This window comes from Lissotriton helveticus, chromosome 4_1 (genome assembly GCF_964261635.1).
Source record: "Lissotriton helveticus chromosome 4_1, aLisHel1.1, whole genome shotgun sequence".
Taxonomy (NCBI): Eukaryota; Metazoa; Chordata; class Amphibia; order Caudata; family Salamandridae; genus Lissotriton; species Lissotriton helveticus.
The window spans coordinates 146,033,396-146,049,319 of record NC_136063.1 but is presented as its reverse complement, the minus strand read 5'-3'; positions in this window follow the sequence as shown (position 1 = coordinate 146,049,319).

Below are 15,924 nucleotides of genomic sequence, written 5' to 3'. Positions count from 1 at the left end.
GCGAAGCTAAAACCGTTTTCCTTGTATGCTGTCTGAAAACCGTGTCCTGGGGCAGGGCAGATCCCCGCAGACCAACTCTTTACTGGCGCAATTTAAGCAATCTTTGTCGTCATTTCTATGCGCTGTTTGAGCCCCCAGGAACCTGTTCCTTGCCAGCCATTTATGTGGTGTTGCTGCTACGGTTGACTAGATGGCACATACATCCCTGTCCTCCACGCGCAGCCGCACTCCCGGAGTTACGCCTCTTAAGAGACCAGACAGAATTCATATACGGCCTGTCACCAGGGCTGTAAGTGGGATGAATAAACTGGGGGGACTCAAAGGGACGTGTCCGATGTAATTAAGGGCATGGTTTAATAACACGTAAGCAAAAAATCTGTGCTTAGCATAGTGTGCCGCCCAACAGTTGTTTTGCTGCTTCTGTCATTGCATCCAGATGTATAATACAACACGTAACATTGCACCTACAGCGAGCCAGGACTATTGGCTTTATCAATGGTTGTTAGTTGCATAAGACAAATCAGCAAACACTATTGCTTCGTTGTATATAACGTTGAAAATGCTTAAGTTCTGAAATGATGGAACTGTGAAAGAACTATAGCGAGTCTCGTTGAAGTTACATCAAAGGCAGTGGAGGGTGGCACTGCTGCAGAGTTCAGACTTTTTTTTCACCGAGGATGAGGGCAAAAATGGAGAGCCAGTAGGGACCTGTAGCGCCTACCTGGGGTGTTGGGGTCAGGAAGGGACGGAGAGCGGTGATCAGAAGATGTGGTTCCCGCATATCGCCACTGGAGGGAGCCAGGCGATTGCGGGACTACATTCCCCAGAGACCCTGCAGCCACGGAAACGGAAGTGCTGGATTGACAAAAGCCTTCCGAGGTAACGGCTCGGGGCTTGTCAATCAAGTCTTTGATTGTGTTCAGGACGGAGCCTTGCCGGTGTAGCCGGAGCGAGTATCCAGGTACTGTTTGCCATTTCGAGCAGAACGGATTCTGCTTCCCCGCATTCCCCGATACTTTGTTTGGTGTTTGGTCCATTCTGCGAGTCCCCGCATTTATAAGACGGGCGCCCTTGCTTCTGATAGTGGCGTTTGCGAGACCCGCGCAGGAGCGCGTTGTCGTCTCCGCCACTGTACTTCTCCATGGACATTCCTTCTGGCTTTAGATAGTGGCGTTTGTGAGACCCGCGCAGGAGCGCGTTGTCGTCTCCGCCACTGCATATTTCCTGGGGAATTCCTTTTGTGCATCCAGGCGTGCCGGTACCGGTGCGCACTATACGAAGAAAACCCTTGCTGATTTTGTTTGTTATTTTGTTTACCTCTTCCTTGCTGATTTTGCCGACATTTTGAAAACCTTAGACGCCAGTTGTCAGGCTGCTCCTGAGAAGGCTTGGTTCCACTCAACGAAGTACTGGTTCCTGTTTGAGTTTCCTGAGGGCATTACAAGCGCTTCAGTCCACCCCTACACAAACACCGGGGGTTCATAGCAACTGGCGAGAGAGTGGGTGGACGGCATCCTTACCATTCCCAGAAGCCCTTCGGAACATCCTTTATTGTTTAACCCCTTTCCCCTTTTTCCCTGGGAGGCATTCATGCATAGTTGTGTTACCCCTACACTGTGTATTGTGCGTTCCGGAGAAGAGGGGGACTAGACATCCATCCATCGTTCCTGCTGACATCTTTCAGAGGTTAGTGGTACATTCCATTGACGTCGCGACAGGACCCATCTCAGCACCTGCCTTTTAGAACTGCTGCTGCTCTGCACCGGCAGGACCCGGCCCACTTAAATCGCTGCCTGTCGCTACTGACGAGATTGAACCGGCTTTTACAGTTGCATAATAAAAGACTCCCCAGGCAAAGTAGGGCGCCCGCCCCTTCCTAGCAAACTGTTATAGGCAAATTTAACCATCTTCTGGCTGTAGCTTGAGTCGTGGAGCCAGAGGGCAGTCCGTTAAGAAAGAGACTTCTGTCTGATGCATTTGTCCCTTTAAAAGCAGCGTAGTAGTCTCCTGTCCTACTGTTAATAGCTGCAGTAGCCCTGTCCTAACCATTCTGTCCCTAATCGCCCTAACGCCCCTACTTATCTGCCCAACACTTGTACTGTTTCTCAATCTTCTCCTCTCTACTGCCCCACTTGCCCATCTAACTGCCAACCAGTCTTTTGTTCAACAGTCCCACGCTCTTGACCTATTTCCCCATTATTGACTGCACTGCCCCACAGCCTACTATCCCCCCTAGGAATGCTATTGTATATGTTGTTTCCCTTCTAGCTCGGGCTTACTTGAGATGAAAAACTTATGCACTGTCCAAAGAGAGAGGGAGGAGTGACCAGCAGGCGGGAGATGATAGCAGCCACGGACATACCTAGTTGTCTATGGTGCTCTCATTAGCCCCTTGCACATTGTTGTCCGGTTTTGCTTACAGCAATTCCTGTGTATCAATGTATGGTAGAACATTGCTTTTGGGCAGTTGTCTAAGTATGTTCAGTCATCTCACTTGAAATATTTGGGTTGATTGCGATGTTTTACATAGTGTTAGAAATTGGATCGTTTTTTAAGGTGAATGCGGGTGCGACTATCCACCTCAAGGAATAATGATAACCCATATCAGGATGTACCCTTAAAGTCACTAAGTTAGCCTGAGCTCAACTCCTTGATTGCTATGACACAGATCGGAGAGGCTTAACTTACGCTGAGTAACAATACGTATTCAAAGCTGAAATCCCAACAATTTAATTTGGAGTTGCTATTTCGGAGTTGAATGAAGTAAAGTTGACCGTACAGTAACTATCCTAAAAAGGTACTTCCAAAGTTGCAATGAGATTTGACCTTGGTACAGTATCTGTAACTAAAAGTTCTGAAATCTTATCAAGAGATTAAACATTCTTGGTTAAGCTCCTGCAGACTGTTCTTTTTTTTGTAATATGGAGCTGTGCCAGGTCAGTAAGAATCACCATAGCTTTAAAATATTATTAAAGTTTGAACTATTGGTGTTGCATTACTTAGCAATGCCAATAGCTCAAACTTGAATAATGTGAGACTAATTGCATTGCAAATGCTTGTTTGTACTGGTCAGGGAGTGTTTTAATTAGGGGCACCAGCAGTGGGAAGAGACAGAGGACCTATCTATTCAGAAGGGCTTTGGCGTTAACTATGCGCCAGTATGCGGCCCAGACCTCTCCATTTTCCTTCCCCATCTCGACTCTTTTAATGTCTTTCTCTGGCGGTGGGGCATGTAGATATAAGTGCACTAGCTCTCTTCTAGCAGTGGTGCTTATAATGGATTCTGCTGCACCATCACCTTTAATATAATGGGGGCTTCCATAGAATGCTTATATTTCTTTCTCTACACTGGGCATGATTGATTTAGTACAGCCAGGTCCTATAAAGGCCTCTGATCTAGAATGCTAGGTAGCTTAGGTAAATGTGGGGTGTTCCTTTAAACAGGGAGTTAGATTTTTAGTAGGAAACAAGATTGTGTCTGTTTGCCTGTAATTGTACTCCTGTCAGCAGCCCTTTTGATCAGTGCATTAAATATGGATTTGTCATTTGGGTTTGATGGCCAAGGGGTAAGTAAGAGTTGAGGCCCTGTCTTGGCAAATCTGCAACTAATTCCCGCCAACTCTCTTCTGGAGAGTTTGTTGTTTCTAATATTTGTTCCAAATGTTCCACTTCTTTATAGAAGTGTGTTTGCTCTTCTGTCTAATCTCTTCTTTCAATAAACATAAGAGGAGTATCACCTAGAAAAGCTCAAGGAGCGATCTGAGTGGGAAGATTAGATGAGAAGAAAGTCCTTCTTGGATTATAATAAACCCCTCACTCACCAACCTGGTTGGTGACATGCTTCATCATCGGGGTCCACCCTGTAGCCGAATGCCATCAGGGTGTGCTTCGACACCTGAAATACAGTGGAGCGGGTTTTTTTTGTGTGTGAATAGTGCACAAAAGGTGTTAAAAATTGTCCTGGTATGACTATTGTTAATAAAGTTTATTTCAAGACTACTGGACAATATAAAAAATGTGTGAGGGATACAATTACAGTTTGTTATGACCATATGTATCTATGTGTTGGAGGTCTACATGTTTCAACCCGCTGATGGAAGTTGCCGGGTTTTCTTCAGGACCAACGGAAAATGGGTGGTCAGAACACACTAACGCTCTGCCAAGCCTAGATTCCTTCGAACTACTGACAAAAATCTGCAGTAGAATAGTCACTCAAACCCAGATGGGTGAGAGAGACAGAATAAAAAAAGACTCCTGTATTAGGGTCTCTGGGCTTCACGGGGTTGGGTGGGAGTTGGCCTCTGGTAGGGACATATTAGTTTGCCAGAAAAGAGCGTAGCCGAATACCTACATGCCTCTCCTGCAGCCACCTCTTCTTTCCCCAGCAGGGATCCTGAACCCTTAAGAGAGGTGACAAACACCTACTTTATTAGGGCTCCCTCTCCGATTTGGAGTCAATATTTCTTTCGACTGTAAACGTTGTGCAGTGTGAAGCGTTTTTCCTTTTCGTGGTTGAGCGGTTCTCCTTCGACTCTTTTACTTCACCCTGGTTGTGATCCCTTTTCGAAGTCCAGTCATACTTTGAAGGCTTGTCCTCAACAACGGTGTCTTTATGTTTCGACCTGTGGAGCGTTTTGTTCTTTTGCTTCCCTTCGACTCTAGGTGGTTTTGCAACTGAGGATGTTTTTGTGGACTTAAAGCCCACCCAAAAGCTTTGATTCGGTCCCTGAGACATTGTGGACATGCGTTTTTCCTATGGGTTGTGTGCCTAGGTTTCTTTTTGATCACAACATTTCTTATGCCACACTAGCCCTTTTTATTGACTCTGTGCTTCAATTATTAATTTTTTTTCTTATTCACATTTAAGAATCCCTTCACCAAATGAATTTCAACATCCTCTCAATATTTTCAAAACACATTAAACAAATATGTACAACAAATATACACATTATACGACTAGGGAAACTTAAACTTATTGCACATAGATAAACTCATGTATTAACAACTACTATTGTTGTGGTATTTCATTTGATTCACACACAAATATACCTATTATCTACACCTTTTTTAAACACTTTTTTCTTTTCCTACTATTTTGTATACAGGTTGTACTGGGACCTTATTATTTTTGTCCTCAGAGCTAGCTATTAGCATCGTCCTGCAGAGGTCAGAGACTGTTTTCAAACTATATACAAGAGTAAGACCATTCCAGCTTGGATGGCCGAAAAATCAGCGTCTTTTTATCCGTGTTTGCTCTGAACCTCTGTGTGATAAGAGCAAACGTGTTTCGACCTTAGGTGGGTGGAACCAAAACACTGAACAGCCCTGATGATAAAGGTCATCATCAGGGCTGGACTTAGTTCAGGTAGGACATCTGTTACTTGTGTGAGTAAAAATATTACTAATTATAGTATGTGCTAAAACTCATCATGAATTTAAAGATACTTGTGTTTTGGCGCCTTATGCACCACCTTCTATTGATGCGCTGTGCGGTCTTCTTTATTTTTATTTAAACAGGCAGAAAGCCACTGCACCACAGAGCATTAATAGAAGATGGCGCCAAAACACAAATTCATGATGGATTTAGCACATACTAAAATTAGTCATATTGTTACTCACACAGGTAACTACCCGAACCAAGTCCAGCCCTGATGAAGACCTTTATATAAATAATGTGTTTTGGTTAAACCCACTAAAGGTCGAAACGAGTTTGCTCTTATCACCCAGAGGTTCAGAGCAAACACAGATAAAAAAGACACCGATTTTTCGGCCATCCAAGCTGGAGTGTTCTTACTCTTGTATATAGTTTGAAAACAGTCTCTGACCTCTGCAGGACCAGGCTAATAGCTAGCTCTGAGGACAAAGAAGAATAAGGTCCCAGTACAACTTGTATATAAAAATAGTAGGACAAGAAAAGTGTTAGGAAAATGTGTAGATAATATGTATATTTGTGTGCGAATCAAATGAAAAACCACTACTATAGTAGTTGTTAATGCATGAGTTCATCTATGTGCAATAAGTTTAAGTTTGTGTAGTCAGTCATACAATGTGTATATGTGTTGTACATATTTGTTTAATGTTTTTTGAAAATATTGAGGGGATGTTGAAATTCATTTGGTGTAGGGATTCTTAAATGTAAATAACAAAAAAAGAAAGAATATTAATACTTGAAGCCCAAAGTCAATAAAAAGGACTAGTGTGGCATAATAAATATTGTGATCAATGGTTTCAGAGGTATTTTGTTTGTTGAAATGTTAGTATAATGATTCTGGCCTCTGGCCTTAATTGAATCATTCCCCTGTTTTATATGCTCAAAACAAAAAGGGTGTATTTTCCATCTCTTACAAGAACACCCAAACCTCAATTGTACATTTTCCGACCCAGACTGTCGAAGACCAATAGAAAAAACACATGATTTTCTAGGTGTTTTTTTGTGTTTTAATGAGTTTTTAGTTGACCCTGAAGAATTTCTTCTCCTTTTTGCTTTTTTCTCCACTTCCATCGATGTAGTGTTCTCTATGATATGGAACTGGGTTTCATGGTTCCAGAGACAAAAAAAACAGGCTTATGTCTGAAATCAGAGGGATGGCTATACTTAGCATCCAAGGGCAAGAAGGGGGGGAAAAGGGAACATATAAAAACAATTGAGACCCAAGTACTAGATGGAAGACTAGTGCACACCATGTGAATGAAGAAAAGAATCAAATTGCAAAACCTCATTACCTCAAAACTATCATCCAATCCACTACATTACATAGTTTTTCCTCTTTCTGGAATTTCTAAATGTGTCTTGCTCTTCTGAACCATCTCTTCATACAGATGCTTGTCTGGCCCTGTAAACCAAATCTATTGACCACATCTCTCCAGCTCCCGCTCTACACGATCGCTACCTATAAAAGCATGGTTCCTATAAAAACAGACATGTCTGGTGCAAGCACTCTTCTTTCTCAACAGATGTCATGTAGTCTCAGATCTCTTAGAAGCTCGGAGGCTTGTTTCAGAGCCAGCTGGTACTAAAGAAACCTTTGACCACAGCTCAAATCTTTCTCCGACTGTGTTCAGAAGATAAGAGAACTTGTTTCCGATAGCGCTCTGATTTAACCCCTCTCACTAGGTATTCAAGACTAAAACACACCCTTTATGACACATTCCCAAGGGCCTACGCTTTAAAATCTATGTATACCTTTTCCCATCACTTTGCTGCTGCTCATGTCCTTTTTAGGCTCGGTCTGTGTTGCTACCAGCGCCAAGCTCGTCCATTGCTTCCAGTTTGATTTTGTTTTTTTAAATATTTTTTATCCATTACCTTCAAGCTTCTTGTGTCCCCCTCCCTCCATTGCTCCCCTGTATGACTGCATCCCCCCTCTGGGCCTCACAACACTAAGATTCACTTTTTAATCCACCACACCTGCTTGCACCAACATTGATCCCTCAGCTCTCCCCTCTCACTTTGTGTTTATTTTATTTATATTCTTTCTTCTTTATCGGAGCTTGAATTTGCCTGGCCACTTCTTTTCCAAAGGATGTGAACATGCAAGTTTTTCGTTTTTTTTAATTTACCACTCCAAGACTGGAGTGCCCAATCATGGATCAGTAAAAAAAAAAATGATGGCCGCATCATGACGCCTTTGTTTGTCGATGATGCTCTGCATTGGCAAAAAGTATTCTTTTTCACCAAAGTTTGAACAGCATCGTCTAAAAGCACTGCCAACAGATGCACATAAACAGCCAAAAGGCGAGACCTACTAGTTCTGCCTATGCTTCTTTTCCTATTCGTATGTGCCAATTTCTTATTTCCAAATTACCTTGGCATACCTTCAAAGCACTGCCTCATACTCAATCTGGAAGTCCTGTAGAGAGATCCATCCTCCCTACGAAACACTCTATTTTATTGTCTTGGATGTCATTGTAAATATGTTTTATATATTTCATTTGATATTCTTGTGTTTTATGCCGATTGTTAATAGGTTTTACTCCTTATGATGAATTATTTATTGTGAGTGCTGGTAATGAAAGGAAAATATTACGCCGTAACCATTTGTTCTTATCTTGTACTGTTGTAGAGCAGGAGTCTTCAAACTGTGGGGCGGGACCTAGGGGGACTTAAGTGATCGGTGCAAGGGGGGCAACCAGGCTCTATCCAAAAGAAGCATTATGCTCATAATAGTGCTTTTTTGTAAGTGGGGAAAAAGGAGTGGCTGTATACCACTCTGTAATGGGCCATCACTAAGGTCTTTTGTCATTTATCCTAGCTGGCAGTAAGTCTCAAAAGTGAAGGGATTACAAATGCTCTTCAAAACCCCCAGCTCCACACTGTGGATACTTTTGTAAGGCCTGACTGACCAGAAGGAAAATGCTACTTACTAGTATGCATCTGTTCTTGGCAAGTAGAGCTGCAGAGTTACACACTGTGCATAGATCGCCACCTAGTGTTGGGCCCAGATGTTTACAGTTGTTTTTGTCCTGAAAAGTCTTTGGAAGTCACGAGATAGGTGACTCTTCCTTTGGATTACACTGCGCATGGGCATGAGCTCCATCCTTAGATTGTTTTTCGCCAGCAGTGAAATGATGGCGTTTTGTAAGAAACCGGAAGATTGCTCATGTAAGCTGTGTCTAATTAAGATAGTACTGGAACAGATAAAGGTAGCCGGGGAGGCTGGTGGGAGTGTGTAACTCTGCGGCTCTACATGCCAAGAACAGATGCATACTGGTAAGTAGCATTTCCGTTCATGGCATATGAGCTGGAGATTACACACTGTGCACCACCTGTATCTGTTGCAGTAGTTGGAAATAGTGTTTTGTGTAAAGCCTGGCCCACAGTAGCTTGTTTAGTTTGCACATCTACACAATAGTGTTTTGTGAAGGTGTGCGGTGTAGACCATGTAGCTGCTTTGCAGATGTAATCTAAGGGAATGTTCCCTAAAAATGCAATCGAAGCCCCTATCTTTCTTGTAGAATGGGCTTTCGGAGGGACAGATAACTTATGTTTAGCCGTGTGGTAGCAAATCTGCATGCATTTGACAATCCACCTAGCTTTCCCAGATTTTGATATGGGGTTGCCCTTGTGTGGTGGTGAGTAAGAGACAAAAAGTTGTTTAGTTTTACGAAAGGGTTGTGTTCTTTCAATGTAGTAAAGCAATGCTCTTTTGACATCTAAGGTATGAACAGCTCTTTCTGCGACTGTTTGTGGTTGTGAGAAGAATACGGGCAGCTCTACAGATTGATTGAGATGGAAGGGCGAAATGACTTTTGGAAGGAATTTAGGATTGGTTCGGAGAACAACCTTATTATGATGCATTTGCAGAAAAGGTTCTTGAATGGTCAATGCTTGTAGCTCACTAACTCTTCTTAGAGAAGTAATAGCTACTAGGAAAGCAACTTTTCAAGTTAAGAATTGCAGTTCATATTTATGTAAAGGTTCAACGGGAGGTCCCATTAACCATGTGAGAACAATGTTTAAATTCCACACTAAGGTGAAGGCGGTGCTCTGGGAGGAATTCTTCTTCTAAGGCCCTCCACAAAAGCCTTTATGGCAGATACTCTAAAAAGTGATAGATGTTGTCTATTTTGTAGGTATGCTGCAATGGCAGCAAGATGCAGTCTAATAGATGTGTACGCTAAGTTACATCTTTGGAGGTGTAGCAAGTATCCTATGATATGTTGAATAAATACATCTAGAGAATTGATGTCGTTGTTATGACAGTATATTACTAAACATTTCCACTTTGCTGCATAACATGCCCTAGTGGTGGGATGTCTAGCTTCTTTAATAACGTTCATACAGTCAGGGGAAAGGTTAAGATAACCGAACTCTAGGACCTCAGGAGCCAGACCGCTAGGTTGAGTTGAGCTGTGTCAGGGTGTCTGATCTCTCCATGGTTCTGGGTTAGGAAACGTGGAGACAGGCATAGCTTTTGGTGCAGTACCACAGAAAGTTGCAGCAGTGTGGTGTACCACGGCTGTCTGGCCCAAGTTGGAGCAACTAGAATGAGAGTCAGGGAATGTTGCTGCAATGTGCGCACCACTAGTGGAAGCAGTGGGAGAGGTGGAAAAGAGTACGCAAATTTGCCGGACCAGTTCATCCATATCGCATTGCCTTTGGACAGTTGGTGTGGATATCTGGCGGCGAAGCTTGGGCATTTGGCGTTTTCGTAGGTGGCGAAGAGGTCTATCTGAGGTTGTCCCCACATCTGAAAGAACGGTTGAAGAACTTGTGGATGAAGTTCCCACTCGTGGATCTGTTGTGTCTGGCGGCTTAACAGATCGGCTATGGTGTTTTGTACCCCTGGAACATGTTGGGCTAAGAGGAAGATGTTTAGAGGTATAGCCCATCTCCATATCTGCTGCGCTAACAGAGTGTCAGAGAGTGTGTCCTTCCTTGTTTATGTAGTACATGGCTGTCATGTTGTCTGTGCGGACTAAGACAGCTTTGCCATATATTTGCTTTTGGAATGCTTTTAGGGCTAGAAATATGGCTAGTACCTCCAGGTGGTTGATGTGGAGTAACGTTTGTTGCGGTGTCCACCTGCCCTGCATGGTGTGCTGCAGTAGGTGAGCTCCCCAGCCGGAGAGCGATGCGTCCGCTGTCATGACTATTTGAGGAACTGGCTCTAGGAAAGGTCGGCCCTTGGAAAGGTTTTTGGTGCTCCACCATTGCATTGAGCGGTGAGTCCGACTGTCTACCAACACTAGGTCTGTTAATTGACCTTGAGCCTGGTTACATTGGCGTGCTAAGCACTCTTGAAGAGGATGCATCTGTAGTCTTGCATGAGGCACTATGAATATGCAAGAGGCCATCATTCTTATGAGTTGCATAAACACTCAAGCTGGAGGAGTGTGTTGCGGTTGGAATTTTGTCAGAAGAGCTTGCATATTTGTTATCGTGGCAGGAGAGTGATAAGCTAGCGCTGTTGAGGTGTTTAATGTGGCACCGAGATATTGTTGTACGTGGGAAGGTTGCAGATGGGACTTGGTGTGGTTTACTGAGAACCCCAAGTCGTGGAGTAACTGGATGGTGGTGTGAGTGTGTTGTACACACTGACTGTATGAGCTGGCTTTTATGAGCCAGTCGTGGAGATAAGGGAAGATGTGAATGTGCGGTCTTAAGTGTGCTGCTACCACGGCTAGGCACTTGGTAAACACTCTTGGTGCTGTTGTGACTCCGAATGGGAGTACCTTGAATTGATAGTGCTGACTATCCAGGACAAATCGGAGATACTTTCTGTGCGCTGTGTGAATGGGAATGTGGAAATAGGCGTCCTTGAGATCTATAGTGGCAAGGAAGTCGTTTTGTGAAAGGAGTGGAAGGACCTGCTGGAGTGTGACCATATGGGAGTGGTCTGATTGTATGTACAGGTTTAGTGGTCTGAGGTCTAGAATAGGCCTTAGAGAGCTGTCCTTCTTTGGGATAAGGAAGTACAGGGAGTTAACTCCCTTATTTGGTTGATGCGGTGGAACTAGTTCTATTGCACTTTTTTGTAGGAGGGATATTACCTCCTGCCTCAGCAGAAGCAAATGTTCTTGTGACTTTGGGTGTTGTTTGGGTGGTATGTTTGGGGGGGTAGTTGTTAGTTCGAACAGTAACCTGATTGAATTATTTGTCGCACCCACCTGTCTGATGTGATGCTGGTCCAGACAGGAAAGAATTGTTGTAGTCTTTCCCCAACTGGAGTGGAATGTGGTGGGGGAAGTGGACGGAAGTCATTAGGCAGGGTTGGAGGCGGAGCGGGAGTTGATAGTTTTGCCTCTGCCTTTGTTGTTGCTACCCCTGTAACCTCCTCTTTGGTAGCCCCTACTGTAGGTGGATTGGGTAGGGACTGTGTAAAAATTAGAGGGATTATCTGAGGAGTAGCCTCTGGTGGTACTTCCGTAGGATGAGCGACGAAAGGAGCGTCTGGGAGCTTGCGAGTGCAAAGCACCCATAGATTTAGCTGTGTCCGTATCCCTTTTCATTTTTTCAAGGGATACGTCCACATTAGGCCCAAATAAGTGCTGCTCAAAGGGTTGATTGAGGATGGCACTTTGTACTTCAGGTTTGAAACCTGAAATGCGTAGCCAGGCATGCCTATGCAAAAAGACACTGGTATTAATCACCCTTGAAGCAGTATCTGCTGCATATAGGGCACAACGAATAGAGGTATTGGTGATGGTTTTACCCTCTTGTATAAGTTCAAAGGCCCTATTTTTGTACTTGTCTGGAAGATGCTACATTATGGATTCTAACTCATGATAATGTGCCCTGTAATGCCTTGCTAGTAGTGCCTGAGTATGGGCAATACACCACGTTTGCTGCCTGTGACGCCGTTCGTTTGCCTGAGGAGTCCAGGAGTTTAGACTCTTTATCTAGTGGGGGAGCCTTGCCTGATGTTTGGGAATTGTCTGTTTTGCGTGTGTTGGAGACTACAAGGGAGTCTAGTGGTGCAGGCCCCTTAATGTAGGCTGGATCTGAGGGGGCAGCCTTATACTTCTTCTCAATTCGGGGGTTGATGATTTGAGCTCTAACTGAATCTTTGAAGACCTCTGGCGCATGCTTAATGACCCCTTTAAGCATGGGTAAGAGTGAGGTGGATCTTTGTGTGGTGTCAAATGTATCCATAAGGAAACAGGGTCAGTATGTAGGTCAACCCCATAGTATTGGGCAGCCCTATGGACAAGTTGGTTAAATCCCATAGTATCCTCTGGTGGGGAAGGCCTGGAGGGGTAATGTCATCTTGTGGCATGTTAGGGACGTCTGGGGTGCTATAATCATCCCATGGGTCAGGTGAGTTAGAAGGAGTAGAATTAACTAGTGGCTCATTATCTGCACCACCCCCTGTGTCATCAGAGGTGTTATCCCAGTCATCATCTTCTAATGGAGTAGGAGATGGTGTAGGGGAGTGATGTGGCAGGGGAGGAGGTGGTGGAGGAGGTGGAGAAGGTATCCTTAGAGGAGAGGTTGCAATGTCCTTCTTCTTAGGATGAGGAGCCAGTGCAGGCGTGTCAAATGGTTGTTCTTTTAGAACTAATCGACCAGTTTTGGGATCTTTAACAAGAGTCTTATGTGTAGGATCTTGATGAAATAGTTCTTGTGCAGGAGGTAGATCCTTCGGTGCAGAGGTCTTTGGTTCCGTAGGCTTTTCGGCACCGAACCTGTAGCATCTTTTGGTTTTGAAACATGTTCTTTTGCAGTGTTTTAGCCGGTGGAACGTGTGGTTTTTTCGGTTCCGAGGCTTTTTTCAGCTCCGAGGCATGGGAGTCGAGTCTTTTCTTTGGCAATTTTTTGCTCGGCTCCGAGTATGGTTTTGATGCCAAGGAGCCGGTGCCAGTCTTCCGCGCTGAGTGCTTAAATGTGGAAGCAGCTGGCATGGAGGAGGAAGATGGCTTCTTTTTCGGTGCCGGGAGGTGTGTGCCAGCACCGGAGGAAGGCTGACTCGAGCCCGAGTCGCCTAAAGGCTTATAAGGCATCTTTGCCGAGCTCAATGGCGGGTCATGGGACGCAGTCTCTCGGTGTGCACCCGGGCCTGAAGGCGAGGGTGTGACCGAAGCCTTTTGGAGGGTGTCGAGGAAGGGTCGGGTTCGACGGGTGTACTTACGACCCGCTGTGTCGGAGTGATGTCCTTGACGTCTGAGTCGTCGGCCTCGGAGTTGCTGTCAACGCCATGTTCTCGCTCTTGTTCTGGCACATCGAAGCCCTCTTGGAAGAGGTTGTCTGGGATCGAAGACGACTAGCGAGCCATGGTTCTTCGAGCTCATCGGTCCAGAATCGTCTTCTTGGAGCGGAAGTAGGCGCAAGCTGAACAGTCTCTGGCCTTGTGCTCCGGTGAGAGGCAAAGGTTGCACACCTCACGGAGATCGGTGTGGGGAAACTTCGACCCACATTGAGGACACTTCTTGAATGGCGTCCTTTCCATGAGCCAGAAGATATGGCCTAGGTAGGCCGGAAGGACTTCGTTGACGACCGGAATTGAAGACTTCGAAGTTGTAAAGAGTTGCGTCGATTGGAAATGCATTTGAGACAATACATCAGAAAGGGTGAGGATTGCGCGCCGAAGGAGAATCGGTTCCAAACCGGAGCGCAGGAAACACATCCGAGCCAGATGGCGGAAAAAAACAATCTAAGGATGGAGCCGATACCCATGCACAGTGTAATCCAAAGGAGGAGTCACCTATCTCGTGACTTCCAAAGACTTTTCAGGACAAAAACAACTGCAAACATGCTGGCCCAGCACTAGGTGGCGAGCTATGTACAGTGTGTAATCTGCAGCTCATATGCCTCGAACTAGTATTTTTGGCCATCATGTATCTAATAAAAGTTTTAAAATGATAACAGAATTGAACTGCAATCTTTAAAGAAGTCTAGACCTATTTAAACATTGCAAGTTAATAGAATAATTCTAAACAATTCCGAAGAGGGCCCAATGATTTTTTTTCCTCCCCGGAAAGGAGGGGTGGTGGGGTTGGTTAGCATTAAATATTTTGAAGACCACTGCTGTAGAGATGCACATGCTTTGCCTACTCCTGCCATGCCATCTAGTGTTGGATTAAGACATGGACTGTTTTTATTTGAAGAAGTTTTCATTCAAAAAGCCTCACGACTCTTTCTTAGACCACAATGCACCAGGACAAAGTCTGTTTTGCCGGTGGGTGATTAATGTCAGTGGAGTGAAGTGAACTAAGAGAGAATGTATCCATTGTGAATATAAAAGTGAAAAACATGCTGTTTCATGACTCACTGCAAGGTAGAAAGGAAATAACTTGTGAAGCTACAGCACTACAAGCTACAAACCGAGGGTTAAAGGGTAAGTAAGCTTCAGTAATTTTCAAATGTTGCTGTAGATACATAGAGGAGATAATGGTTTACAGCCTATGAAGCGCCTAAGCGGTAGCTAGAGAGCGTATGATGGAGATGTTTAGAACAAAGTGTGCATCACTCCCGACAGGCATGGATTTGACTTGGTAGCGGCCCTACATAGGTCTGCTATTGGAATGTTCCTTAAGAAGGCCATAGTAACTTATTTAGTTTGGTATGCGCTCAAGGCACTACTTGTAGTGTATGCGCTTAACCGTAGCATGTTTGTATATTTAATAATCCATCTATAATACCACCCTTCGGACTGGTGTTTTCCATGTGAGATTTTATTGGGGGGACCCATGTTTTACAGGTGGATTTAGTCCTGCCAATATAGTAGATTGCTGCTTGTTTAACACCAAGTGTGTGTTATATCCTTTTTAGCACTGTTTCTGGTTGTGCAAATGGGCAACTCAATTGTCCAGTTTACGTCACAAAGAGAAAACACTATTGGAAGAAACTTGGGAATTGTTATCAAAACCCTGAGCAACTGAACAAAAAGTTCCTCCAATGTTAATGCTTGCAGCTCACAAACTGTCCTTAGCAAGATTGTAGTGGCCCAAAAGGAGGTACAGTTGGAAAGTGGATTTGTAGTGGCAGATAGGCATTTACCACTGGCAATAATACCACTAGCACAATATAGGGCTCAGAATAGGTTGTGGAAAATTATTCCCATGCTCGACCCTTGTAGCTTGGTTGTGAGCAGGCAGGCTTAACTTCAAAGACGGGTATGAAAAGCATTTTAAAGCACAAACTAAGTAAATATTTAAAGACACCACACCAAATAAATCCAACACCAATTTATAAAATTAGCCAATATTGTTATCTTAAAAACAACACCAAAACGTAAATAAATCACTATAGGGAACCAGAGATATGACGTTTTAAAGATTGAATACTTTCTAGTGATTAGAAACCAATAGTGCCACTTTTGGACTGTTTGCCTCTGACCAGGACAAAGCCAAAGTTTGAGGCCGACCGCGATGGAGCCCTGGTCCGATACACTGAGCGGGAGGCCCTGGTCAAGATTTTACCTTGGCACTTAGAAACTTTTCTGGAGGATTTCTCCCCAGATGTCGTGCAGCCTCCTCCAGTAG